Source organism: Pogona vitticeps, chromosome 1, assembly GCF_051106095.1.
Source record: "Pogona vitticeps strain Pit_001003342236 chromosome 1, PviZW2.1, whole genome shotgun sequence".
NCBI lineage: Eukaryota > Metazoa > Chordata > Lepidosauria > Squamata > Agamidae > Pogona > Pogona vitticeps.
The window spans coordinates 275,188,531-275,201,169 of record NC_135783.1 but is presented as its reverse complement, the minus strand read 5'-3'; the positions used below and the strand labels follow the sequence as shown (position 1 = coordinate 275,201,169).

Below are 12,639 nucleotides of genomic sequence, written 5' to 3'. Positions count from 1 at the left end.
CCCCCTGAAGATGAGACTTGGGGGAGAGGTTTCAGTGAAGGAATGAGGCCTGTAAATCATCAATAAAGTTGGGGTTGCCTCAGCCTGCTGGTCTGAATGGTTTGCCTGCCGCTCCAATGCTTGGAACAGCTGATGACCCTCATAGTCTCCCATGACAATTTCAAGCATTCTCAATAAATCTGATTTAAAAAGAAATTCTCTCTGAAACAAATTTCAGAGGAAGAGAAATTTCAGAGAAATTATCATGGGTGAAGCTCAAGGTTTGTCTCATCTTACTCCTGATGTGGCTGTGGACATGTGTGCATGTCTCGTCTTTCACTATGCAAACATTACTCTGCCAAGTGGCAATTCCCTTCTTCCACTACCCAAACTTCAGTTAAGACCTAGGGGAAGATTTGATAACTCTTTCTTTGCAGCTTTTTTTGTGCCAGGAGATATGGGCAGTCAGAATGATCAAGAGTGGCTTTTAAAACTTATTTTTTATTCACTTTATAAATAAATTAGTAAGACTAGAGTACAGCAGTTCACATACTTTTTCAATTCTGATCATGCATGCTCAAAATATGAACCATCACACAGATCAAAAGGCTAATCTATGAAAGTGTATATTTGATAGATTACATCTCAACACCCATCTAGAGCTGTTCAGAAAGAATGTTTCCAAAATTCCCTGTGCTGTGCTGGAATGCCCTAATACTATAATCATAAGGGAAATGAATAGAAGCCTGATGATTACAAATATGTCTTTGCTCCCCCAGGCCCTGAAATGAAGACGCAAGACAATAACTTTTGGGATTAAATAGGAACCACACTTCATTAAACCAATTCTGATTAAGACAATCAACCAATTCCAAAATTGAGGGGGCCTGCGGTAGTGCTGCCCCGAGTAGACATGGTCTAGAGGTGTGGGATATAAATTTAATAAATAAAAATAAATAAATAATAACTGCATGGCATCCAATAAATCGTTATAAGTCAATGGGCAAGCCCCAGGTTCCAGCTGTCTTGATGACAGGAGAAACCAGGCAGGCCTCTATTAAACACCCCAGACCTCGAGCCATCTATATTTGATCACTGTCGGTCCGAAAGTGGCCCAGCGCATCTTGCTGCCTCCAGCCCTGTAATCGCACAATCCGCAGAGCCGGAAGGTCCGATGCGCTGTTGGCTTAGCATAATTATCAAAGGGACACACCGAGACAACCAGTTTTTCCCGCACTACCCGCCACAGCATGAGGACTAGCCCAGCTATGTCCCATGTTCCCACCAAGCCGACCAAGCTCAGAAAGCAGGCCCCCTTTATATCCTCCAGCAAATGTCCAAGACTGCAACAGACAGTTGGACTCCATCGGTCTCCAGTATAACAAGACATCAGTGCCATTTCTGGTGATCTGTACCAACCATTGCCAACCAAATGTACCACCAAAATGCCCTGAGGCCCATTTTCCAAATATGTCATTCTTCCAAACTGTAACCAATTCATGCCAGGCATGCTTTTCCAAGACATAATGCATGGGCACCAAGCCCCCAAATCATTCCCACATAGGGAAGATGCAGCACCACATGCCACCCAATGGATGAAACTGTGCCATTAATCATGATGTGTCTTCGTCACTCCAAGGTCTCACCACCTGAAATGATATAAACAGCTTCTGCCATACGTTAGGTAGTGGTATGATATATTTGTGGTAGCAGCCAGACGACCAACATCCTAAATGCTTAATTTGTTCTGCATTACCCCTCGTGGCAGCTGCTGTTGAGGCATCCCCCATCCTGAAGTAAGGTGTTCCATATCTCATATTTCAAAGCCCTACAATTTATATATATATATATATGATACAGGTAGGGCCCTAAATATCAGGTATTCTGCTTCCTCTCTCCTTAGGTAACTCACTAATCCCTCCTCCCAGTTCTAATTCTAATTGGCATGGGTCCCCTTTCCCTGAGCACCACTACCGCCTTCCGATTTCTTGTTGAGTCCCCCTATCTTGTTTTGCTGCTGTGTCCCTGCTTTAAAGCAGGTGATTTTAGGGTGCTTTCCCCCACATGTAAGGCAGTCATGGGTAAACCTGCATGGGGACCTTGTGCAGGAACCTCTGTTATTGAACTCGTAGCAAGGCAACCAAGGCTGACCCTCCCCTTGACGGGTATCAGTGGTCTCTGTAGATTTTATGTTCAGATGCCCGCTATCATATCTATCACCTAAATTGCATTTGGCGGGCATCATGTGTTGCAACTAAAGCCCAGGGTGTGTCTCGTCCCATCTCAGCTCGGGCCTGATTGCGCTCCTCATTCTAAATGCTTGGTTGTAACGAAGCCAAGCCAGGCGTTCAAATTCTGTTTGTGCTCTACGAATTATGTCGAAATACTGGAATAGGGCTAATGCCCTCCAAGGTTGCATTTTAACCAGTACCCCCGAATATATAGTAAATCCAGTGACCCAGTTGGTCCAATTCCTATCAGGCCTCTTTCGCCTGTACTTCTCCTTCAGCTTTTCTTCATCCTTATCGATCTCCTTGATCACAAACTACTGATTAAGGAGCTCATAAAAGTCAATGTATTGTCCCTTCCAAATCTCCTTCAGTGCCGGAGTCAGATGATCCCCCAATGGCATACTATAGTCTGAATATGGAAGTGCCACCATCGGAACTGTATTGTAACACGTATCAGGCACAGAAGGATGTTGTTTAGCTCCTAAATTCTTACCCTCATTAGCTGGTGCTGCTTTAGTGGCATTTGCATAGGGCATGCCCCATCCAAATCATTGCAGGTTTATTGGGGGCCAAAAGCCACCAGGCCACGTCATGGGAGGTGATGTACAAGGATTGGATGAGGCAAACGTCTGTTGTAAGCCTCCAGCCCACGGCCAAGTGGCCGATTGACCCTGCATGTTGTGCATGGCTTCGTACTCACCGTATGCGGCTCCAGATATTCCTGGAGCCTCAACAGCACCTTGCAAACTTGTAGAGGATTCATCAAAGGGCTCGTGCCCATATGAAGTTCCCCCTTCGGCATCCTGGTGATCTGCTGCCTCCATCCTCTTGCGTTTCTGCCCTCCTGCCCCCATAGGTGCTGCCGTTGATCCTTTGTCCACAGTCTGTCTTTTCACCTCGTGACCCTGCTCAGATTCAAGGGCATTAAAACGTCTCATTAGATCCAGTGTAAGTGCTCTCATTTCAGCCTTACGTCTATCTATCTATCTATCTATCTATCTATCTATCTATCTATCTATCTATCTATCTATCTATCTATCTATCTATCTATCTATCTATCTATCTATCTATCTATCTATCTATCTATCTATCTATCTATCTATCTATCTATCTATCTATCAAACCAATTTAACAAATTACTATTGTACCCTTCCCCCTCAAAATAGTGGACAGGATCTGCAAGAGCAAGACCTCACTCAACAAAATGGTGCCTGCTAAACTGAATAGCCTACAATTTCCCTAAACCAAAAACGAAAGTAATTTAACAGCCCACAAAATTAGCTTATAAATCCCCCGTCTCCCAGGCAGTAGGCTATCAACCAACCTCCCCCTCTCCCAACACTCCAACACACCAAACAGCATGGTAGGCGCTCAAACGGGGAGAGAGAAATCAGCAACCAAAGCGGGGGGGGGGAGGCTCACTGCAATCTGAAAGCAAACAGGCAAAGCAGGCACCTCCTGATACGTCCTCCCATCCTCCATCCAACTCTATCCCCTCAACAAAGGAAGGAGAAAGCCCTGATCCAAAGAGCCCCAAAGTGGAAGGAGGGGAAGGTGAAAGAACCAAGCCACTGCCCCAAAACAACGATCCCCTCAGTTCCCCAACAGAACAAACTGCTGTGCAAAGAGGAGGGGAGACCCGGTGATAACTCTCGGCGCGTGGCAGGGCGAACGCGCCCGCCGTGCACTACCCCACTCACCCTCCTTGCTTCGCTGAAGCCTCCCAGTCCCAGTCAAATTCCAAGTCTAAACAGTCCCCCCCCACGTGTCCAACAAGCCAGGCAATAAAGAACAGGGAGGGAGCGCAAGGCCACCCCCCTCAAACCGGTCTCCAAAGCCTCCAATCCAACCAACTCTGTCCATCCATCTTGCTGCCAAAAGTGAAAGAGGACAAACGAAGGGCTGGCCCTTCCATGTAAGGGCCAGCCCTCACCCCTGTCACATGGCCCAGCTGGCTTGCTTCTTCCGGGGCCAGGAGAGCAAAGCCACTGTGCATTTTGAGGGCGTGGCCACGCCCCTCCTGCATGCAAAACCTTTCTTTCTTTCTTTCTTTCTTTCTTTCTTTCTTTCTTTCTTTCTTTCTTTCTTTTTTTTTTTCTTTCTTTCTTCTTTGGCCTGTTTTACAGACAACAATTTCTTGGATACGGTGTAGGGCCCTGCTTATCCAACTATCAACATGAGGAGAAATCTTTCCCTTATTGAGCAACTTTCAATCTCACAGCACCCAGTATTAAAGACATTGGATTTTTTTTTTAACTTGCCATTACTTTCCAGGAAAAATGATAACAACCACATTGGTGCACCTTCTAATTCTACCTTTTGGTCCAACACTTCAGTAAGCTTTATTGATCACAGCATTCCAAAAAGCAAAAATCTTGTGATAAAGAGATGGATAGCTGTAAAAATAAATGCAGCATCCTTGGTCATGTTGGGATGTTATGTTAAGGTCAGAAAAATATAATACCAACAAATCCAATGGGCTATGAGAATGAAGCAGAAATGTGAAAGTCTTTTCTAGGAGGAAATAACATTCCAGGGAAACGAGAAGACAATTTATGTCACAGCATTAGATTTACCTTTTTCCTGGAGCCATTATGTTTACCACTATAGTTTACCACTATGGAAAACTATGATTACCACTATGTTTCTCTCCCTCCTACCCACTGCAGAAACCATAAAGAAGGATCTGCATTATAAACACGTGCAGTAGATACAAATTGTATACCCACAATTACCTTTTGGGAAGGCATTTGGAAGCTGTTAGAAAGATTTTATGGGGCAAAATTTCTCAGAAGACATTTTCTGTGAAATAACATTTTCTTTTTCTTCTTCCCATATAATTACAAGGCTACTGTCCAGAATTACTTTCAAGACATCTCCACTATGTTTGTAATAGTTATCACCCCATGATCATCACCACAACCTGGAGTAACAGAAAAGTCTAGTTTGGTGCTTATTGAAGCAATTATGTTTATCATATGTAAAAGGGAGCACTTTTATCACTATTCCCACTGTTTCTGATTTCACCACTCTCCTACACATGGAGGGCAATGAAGAGGAGAGCACCTGTCACCTGTGCAAATTCTATTTATTAGTTGGGATGTTGATTTTCCAGAGTTCTGATTCATGTGGAAAGTCCCCATAGATAGAGTGGGCTCTCCTCTTCAGATTTGTCATCCTCCGTGTACAGGGCAGCAATGGAATCAGAAACTTTTAGTGCACTCTGTTGTTGTTGTTATGTGCCGCCAAGTCATAACCAACCTAGAGTGACCGTAACAGGACTTTCAAGGCAAGTGAGATATTTAAGGAATGGCTTTGCTAATTTCATGTCCCCAGTGAGTTTCCATGGTTGAAACAAGGTCTCCTGAGTCCTAGTCTTTTTCTGTACCTTTATTCACTTCTGCAACATTATGTTTCCTCAGTTTAGGCCATGATCACACCAGGAAAATCCCCCCTGTTTTTTTGCATCTTTTACTCCCTGAGCAGTTTTATGTTGTGATCACGCAACATATATCTGACTGTACATTCTGACATGATTTTGAATTATTGCAACATTTCCCTAAATTTGATGTGATATGACTGGCTATAGTTCTGTACTGGAATAAACAACCCTCTGAGTTGTTTATGTCTCTAGGGCCCTTTTTTACATCAATGTTTCAAAAACATTTCCTTGATGGGTATGAGTTTCTCTGCTGCATTTGTGCCTCTTGCAGCAGAGAAACTTGTGGTCAGGCTTTGTTTTCATTGCAGCTCTACCACAAGAGGAAAACAGGAAAGGGCTCATGGAAAAGAGCACCACCTGATGGAAGAATCCACAAATAAGTGAAGGGTTGATGACATAAGTTTTCCAACACACTGACACTCTGCTTACTAAAAAATTTTTTTTAAAAAATAAAGGGACATGCAGGAAAATGGCATCACTGGCAGAAGCAACACAAGGTGGCTTGCCAGAAAAAGTATCGGTACAGCCATGCACACAGGATACCAATGTAAAAGAAGAAGAAAAGAAAAGAGGCCTCCTGGCAGGTGAGACTTGATGCAGAGATAGCACAGAGGGGGGATAAAAGAATCAATAATGGCTATGCATCATCTGAAACACACACACCAAAAGGAAAAAGAGTCAAAATTCACAAGGAGTAACTTGGAAAAGTTTGCTGGTGTGACTGCAAGAGTTTTATTGTGGAAAGAGGAGCATAGGTATTCAGTCCCCCCCCCCCGGCAAATTTACCACCTGACTCTTGGCACTTTTTTGTGCAAGATTGCCCTAGTGTTGAGCAGAAGAAATTCATTCAGACAGTAGTAAACAGAGCATTTTCTTCTATGAATGAATTTTGGCTGAGTGCTGAGGTGAAAATAAACAAATGAAGTTTGTGTTCATTTTTAGGAGCAGATTACCTCAAGGGTATATTGACCAAATATGCTGGAAACCTGGGCTGCTGCTTCTGCCCATTCTGATGTCATCTGAATGCATTCTCTCTCTCTCTCTCTCTCTCTCTCTCACACACACACACACACACACACACACACACACACACACACACACACACACACAGAGAGAGAGAGAGAGAGAGAGAGAGAGAGAGAGAGAGAAGGCTCACTCTTTGGCTGGTCTGATGTTGTCTCATCTCCATGCAAAACTCTTCTAATTTTCCTAAGTTTTCGAATTCATTTAAGCTGGTCCACTACATTTGTATTAATTCTGTCCCCTGGTAACCTGATAGCTGTACAACACTGGTAAAGCAGATGATTGTATATTCCTGGTTTAATTCCAGCATCTTCAAAGGAGGCGGAGAAATAATTCTGCCTCAAATCTTAGAGAAATGCATCGATACTAGGTTGATGACCAATAGTCTGTGGAAGCTTCCTATGTGCAACACATATTTCTGTGTGAAATTGCACCTCAGCTGTGAAGACACATAGGTACTGAACAGCTATCAGCAACTAGCACAGGTGCTGTCTCTGATATCAGCACTCTCCTCATGCTTCTGCTCACAGTTCAATAGCAATTGTGGCTCCCAGGCCTCCATTGCCACTTCAAAATGTTGTCTAATATGACAGTTTGTTCTTACTTCCTCCAATCTGCATACCTCTGACTAAATTGCTTAAAGATCTGCAACTTCTCCCATAAAACAATGAATTCCATGGTTTATGTTTTGCAAGCACAGACAATCCATGACTGGAGGGGGAGAGGGTAATAATGTTGGGTTGAAGCACCCTCTCTTTTTGGTCCATGGGGAACTCCTGTTAGTAGTTAAAATGCATAAATGTGAAAAAAAAATGAGGAACATCTGAGTAACAGACAGCTAAAAGACAAAAGCATTTCGGGTAATTTTCTATTCTAATATCTTATGATGATTATTTTTCCTCCTTTGGTAAGCATTATAATTAAATCCATAAATACACTTTTTAAGTACTTTCTGCCTCACAGACGTATGCATTTTACAGAAAAGCTTTTGCAACTGAATTTTTGTTTTTAAATGAATCCCGTCTCAAATGTTTAAATTAAAAGGTGCTTTAAAAAACTGAAAACGATTTTCAGCAAAGCCAAGCAGCTAATTTTGTATAGAAAGATAGCTGTATTCTAATAGATGCCATTTTTGCTTTCATTGTGAAGAAATATGAAGATAGGCTTCTGAACATTATGCTCTGGAAGTGAAGGCATGAAAGTACCATTTGTTGCTTAAATCGCAATGCCAAATTCATCACTGTAAACGAGGTAGTGATTAATATCAGTGAAATCATCCAGGAGAAAGAGAAAATAATGGCCTTCAAAACACGTGTCTCAAGTCTAAATATTATAGGCTACCAAGGATAAAGAAAAATGGGCATACTGAGCTCTAACCGACACATGCAAGAAATAGCCCTATGGTACAGCACTTAAACTGCAGTATTGCAATTAAGCCTCTGCTCACAACCTGAGTTTGATCCTGACAGATTTAGGTAGCTGGCTTGAGGCTGATTCATCCTTCTATCCTTCTAAGGTCTGTAAAATGAATACACAGCTTGCTGAGAGGTAAAGTATTGTTTGCATATTGTAAGGTGCCCAGATAGCGCTTTAACACTATGGGTCAATATTTGTTGAAACAACATGTTCTCTTTTCTCTAGGCTAGGAGCCCTTCAAAGTCCTTCCTTAAAACCTTGGCACCAGAGCACCAGAACAGAACGACTGGCTTCACAGAACACCATACAGCCATGACTCTTGATTATGTTTCAAAGAAGGTTGGGTCTGCTCCTTATCTCCCCTGTTTGCAGCATTAAAAACATTATAGGCAGTGTAGCATGAAGAGGAAGCCAAATCAAGATTTAGACATGAGACTGGTGGGCTTTTAAAATCTACTCACCTGCATTAGGTATCACTTAACTCATACCATGACTAACCACATGACCAAGGCCACACTTCATTTGGCCCTCACCTCTCTATATGAGATATAGTCTTCCCTGATGGACTCCTTGGTTTCATCCAAGCCCCTGCCAGCTTTTTTTTTTTTTTTTTTGCACAGTTCTCAATCTATCAGAGGTGACAAAGAGTAAGCGTTGTCCTGTTATTATCTAAGCATTCCTCATACACCTTGGTTCTAAAGTGTTCCTTTTACTTTAGAGGGCTGGCTCAGCAGAGTTTAAGGAACAACCAGGTCATGGAAACTATAACACGCACCCGTTACAATTGAAACAAATAAAATCTCTCAGAAATAACCCTCTGGTCTGCAAAGCACAGGGTCTACTGAATTTGCAGGCAAGTCTGTTCATATGGTATCACCACCAATATCTCTAGAAAAGAAAGTTTTCATTAAGAGTAGGAACCTAAAATCCAATATTTTCATATAGAGTTCATTGCAGCCTACTAGTATGGTCCCCACCCTCAAAATATTGAATACCCTTTTGGCTCCATTTATTTCAGTAATAATCCAATCAGCTGAAGTTCTGAAACAGATATTCTCTCCCCACCCACCCCCCAGCCCAGAAGGAAGCTGAGCTGATTTTAGGCAGTCTTTGCTTTTCTTCCTTCTTACCCACTCCCTTTGATCTCCAAGCCTGTGTTTGTGTTTACAATTTTACTATTGGTGCATTCCGGATTGTTAAGGAATACAATCTGGCTGTGTGATCCCCTTCAAAGATTTTCATTAAAAAAACCTTAGAATAATGAAGGTGAAAGGGTCGTGGAATGGCATGGCTGGTCCCAGTTCTTTACCACAGAAGTGCAGGTGGGCAGCACCCTGAACCTGAAATTGAGGTATGCAGCATCTCAAACATTTCTTTAGCGCCTCTAGCCAATGGACAGCAGTTGAAATCTGGATCAAAGCAAGCTTGTCAAGCCTTGGACATGATTCTGATTCCACATACATCCCTATTGATAATGAAAGAGAAAAATAGGGACAGAATTGCAGGCAAGACAATTAGCATTGTACGTAGCTTAAATCCTCAAAATTATGAGTACACAGCAGAACATGTCACAGGTAACTATTAGCTTCCAAATAAATAGATTAAGTAAGAATGGAGCGAGCACAGAGTTAAGGAAAAAAATTAAACAATGCCAGCAGGGATATGACTATTTAAAAAAAAAACATGTGTTCTTAAAAAGAAGAGAGTTCCATGGTGTACAATAGATACCCAATGCAGTTCTCTTCTGCATCAGGAGCTGGAAAGAGATAGGGCAGTGATTCATGAAAACTCATCATCAAGCGTGGTGCTCACCAGCCTGGAAGCCATTACATCAGGAGACGCAGAAAGAGCTCTGCTTTGTAATGTTTATGGCCCCTCATACTAAAACAAGAGATTGCTGTGTACATCCCGATGATGAATACTGCAATTTCATAGATGCAGGCACTGTAACAAATGCTAATTGCAACAGCCTGGAATTATTTATAACTATCTGTTGTGCAAGGCTTTGCTAAAGAAAATGAATATAAACAAGAGCCAAGCTTCAGATATGTTTCTGTGAACCTCTGGAAATTTGTTAGGCCAGCATCCTATTGAGCAGAAAGCCCTGCCAGAGTAAGAGCACAAGACTGCACTGCTTGTGAAAGCATTGGCATTGATACGGCAGAGGCAGGCTTTCTTCATGAAGAGCACTGCTTTAACAAAGGGTTGTGCAAATAGCACAATCTTGCATTACTACTGAGGGAGTAGAGATAGGATGTAGAATGTGGAAGGAATAGGCAGGTGTCCATAACTGGATTTAGAGTGCATACAGAAGTTTGTATGCACTGGGTTAGGTCAAACAAAGGCATTATAATAGATAAAGCATTTCCTGATGTAGTCTGAATAGCCTATCAGAGAAAGCTGCATTGTTCTTGTTATAGTATTGCTTTTCAGCAGTTTTTATTTTATGCATTCCTGCACAAGCTCAGTTGGTTACTTTGGAACTCTCCACTCAGAACTATAAAAGAGTAATTGTCTAGTTATTCAGAGAGACCCACTTTGTGCATATACTTTGTGCTAGTAATACTCTGCTTTCAAAAGCAATAAAGCCTTATTGTTTTCTTACTCTGATTCCTCATGTGTTCCATTCTGTGACCCCTGGCCGGAGAAAACAAGCTGGGCAAAATGGCCATCCTTCCCCAACATTGTATGTACAGCAGCTGGCCACATGCTACATTTGGTGCAGCCCTGCTGTCCATAACTTCATTATTACACTTGGTGTAATGAAAAGCAGTTTTCTTCTTGCCCTGAATAGAGATAGGAAACTTTGTCAGTTAAAGTTTTACCAACACAGCCACTCCCCCCCCCCTTCAGATTCTCTCCATCCTAGTTGTGAAGAAATTTCAGACAACTGATAAATTTTTGAAGCCTTGTGTAGAGGAGAACATCTTCACTGGAGTTGCCATAATTGCATATTTATTGGCTTGGCATATTTATTCTCCATTTTATGTCCCCCTTCTCCATTTCAACCTGTGGCCAAGTTCCCAAGAAGGCTTTGGATTTGGTGTACCTTTGTTGTTTTTTCTCCATGCTCCAGCTCAACCGCCAGACACTGCTTGGGGGATTTGAAGCCAGTTTATCTATCTATCTATCTATCTATCTATCTATCTATCTATCTATCTATCTATCTATCTATCTATCTATCTATCTATCTATCTATCTATCTATCTATCTATCTATCTATCTATCTATCTATCTATCTATCTATCTATTTATTTATTTATTTATTTATTTCTATCCCGCCTTTCTCTCGAAAAGGAACCCAATGTAGCCCACATCATTCAAAAGCTAAAAACAGTAGACACACAAATATTTAAAATAGATGGTTGTTGTGGGTTTTTCGGGCTCTTTGGCCATGTTCTGAAACCCACAACAACCATTATATCCCGGCCGTGAAAGCCTTTGTGAATACATTTAAAATAGAATTAAACAAGTATTATTTTTTTTAAAAAAAACTGTAAATAAATCCAATATTAGAACACATTTAATACAACAAAGGACAACAATCCATTTAAAAATCCATCTCAGACCACCAGTCATTAAGGCAAAGACTACTCCATGCAGCAAAAGCTTGTAGAGATATTGATGGCTTCTCCCTCTCCAATTTGAAAATAAATATTCTTGTTTAAGATGAAGGAGATGCAAGTGCTTTTGATGGGAACTGCAATGCAACCTGTGTCTTCCGGCCTATTTCGGCACTATTGCTGCTCAACAAGAGTGTGAGAGGTTGAAAGGATATTAAGTAGCAGACCTTTTTCTCTCTCTTGTCTAGGAGTGCAGAAAGATGATTCAAAAGCTAGGATAATAAAACCCAAGGTGACCTATTGGATCATTTAGTCTATGGACTGGTGGCATCTGATCTGTGGGCACTACAATGAACAAAATGTGCCCTCCAGCATGCCTAGGCCTCCAGAAGCCACACTCCAAATGTAAAACTTCAAATATACAGAAAGCAAACAAACTGTTTTTGGAAGGAAAACAAAAAAATGTTAGGTGGAGATCACTTCAGTTAATTCTTCCTTCCAATGTTGAGGGATGGGTGTGTGCTATTGCCTCAAATCTCTGGAGATTGTCCATCCCTAATGTAGTGCCATTCTTGCGCTAAACCAGTACAGTGGTGCCCCGCACAGCGAGGTTAATCCGTTCCGGATTAACCTTCGCTGTGGGAAACATCGCACTACGGAACACCAAAAGGCATTGGAACGCATTAAACAGCGTTTAATGCATTCCAATGCCATAGAATACTCACCGTAGTGCGATGTTTCCCAGGGGCCGGCAGCCATTTTCGCGCCCTCCCCTCGCACAACGAGGGCGCCAAAATGGCTGCCATCAGCTGTCTGGCGCGCAGCCATTTCGGGGCTTCCGCAGCATTTTCGCACGCTCCCCTTGCTTACCAAGGGCGCGAAAACACTGCGCCCCGGCCCCTTTCGGCTGTTCCGGCGGCCATTTTGGACCCGCCGGACAGCTGATCGGCGGGTCGCAAAGCGAAGGTCGGTAAGCGAGCAGCTT

General features: G+C 42.3%; 2 long non-coding RNA genes across 2 annotated transcripts in view; both read right to left on the bottom strand.

The window, feature by feature from the left end:
• LOC144585842 (uncharacterized) overlaps positions 1-12,639 on the bottom strand; it is a 757,174-nt gene that overhangs the window by 164,678 nt on the left and 579,857 nt on the right. The gene's annotated exons all lie outside the window — the stretch shown is intronic.
• On the bottom strand, positions 4,244-10,931 carry LOC144585848 (uncharacterized). Its single transcript, XR_013540433.1, has 2 exons — positions 8,553-10,931; positions 4,244-7,451 (listed from the first exon to the last, which is right to left on the bottom strand). It is a non-coding gene; the product is annotated as an uncharacterized LOC144585848 (long non-coding RNA).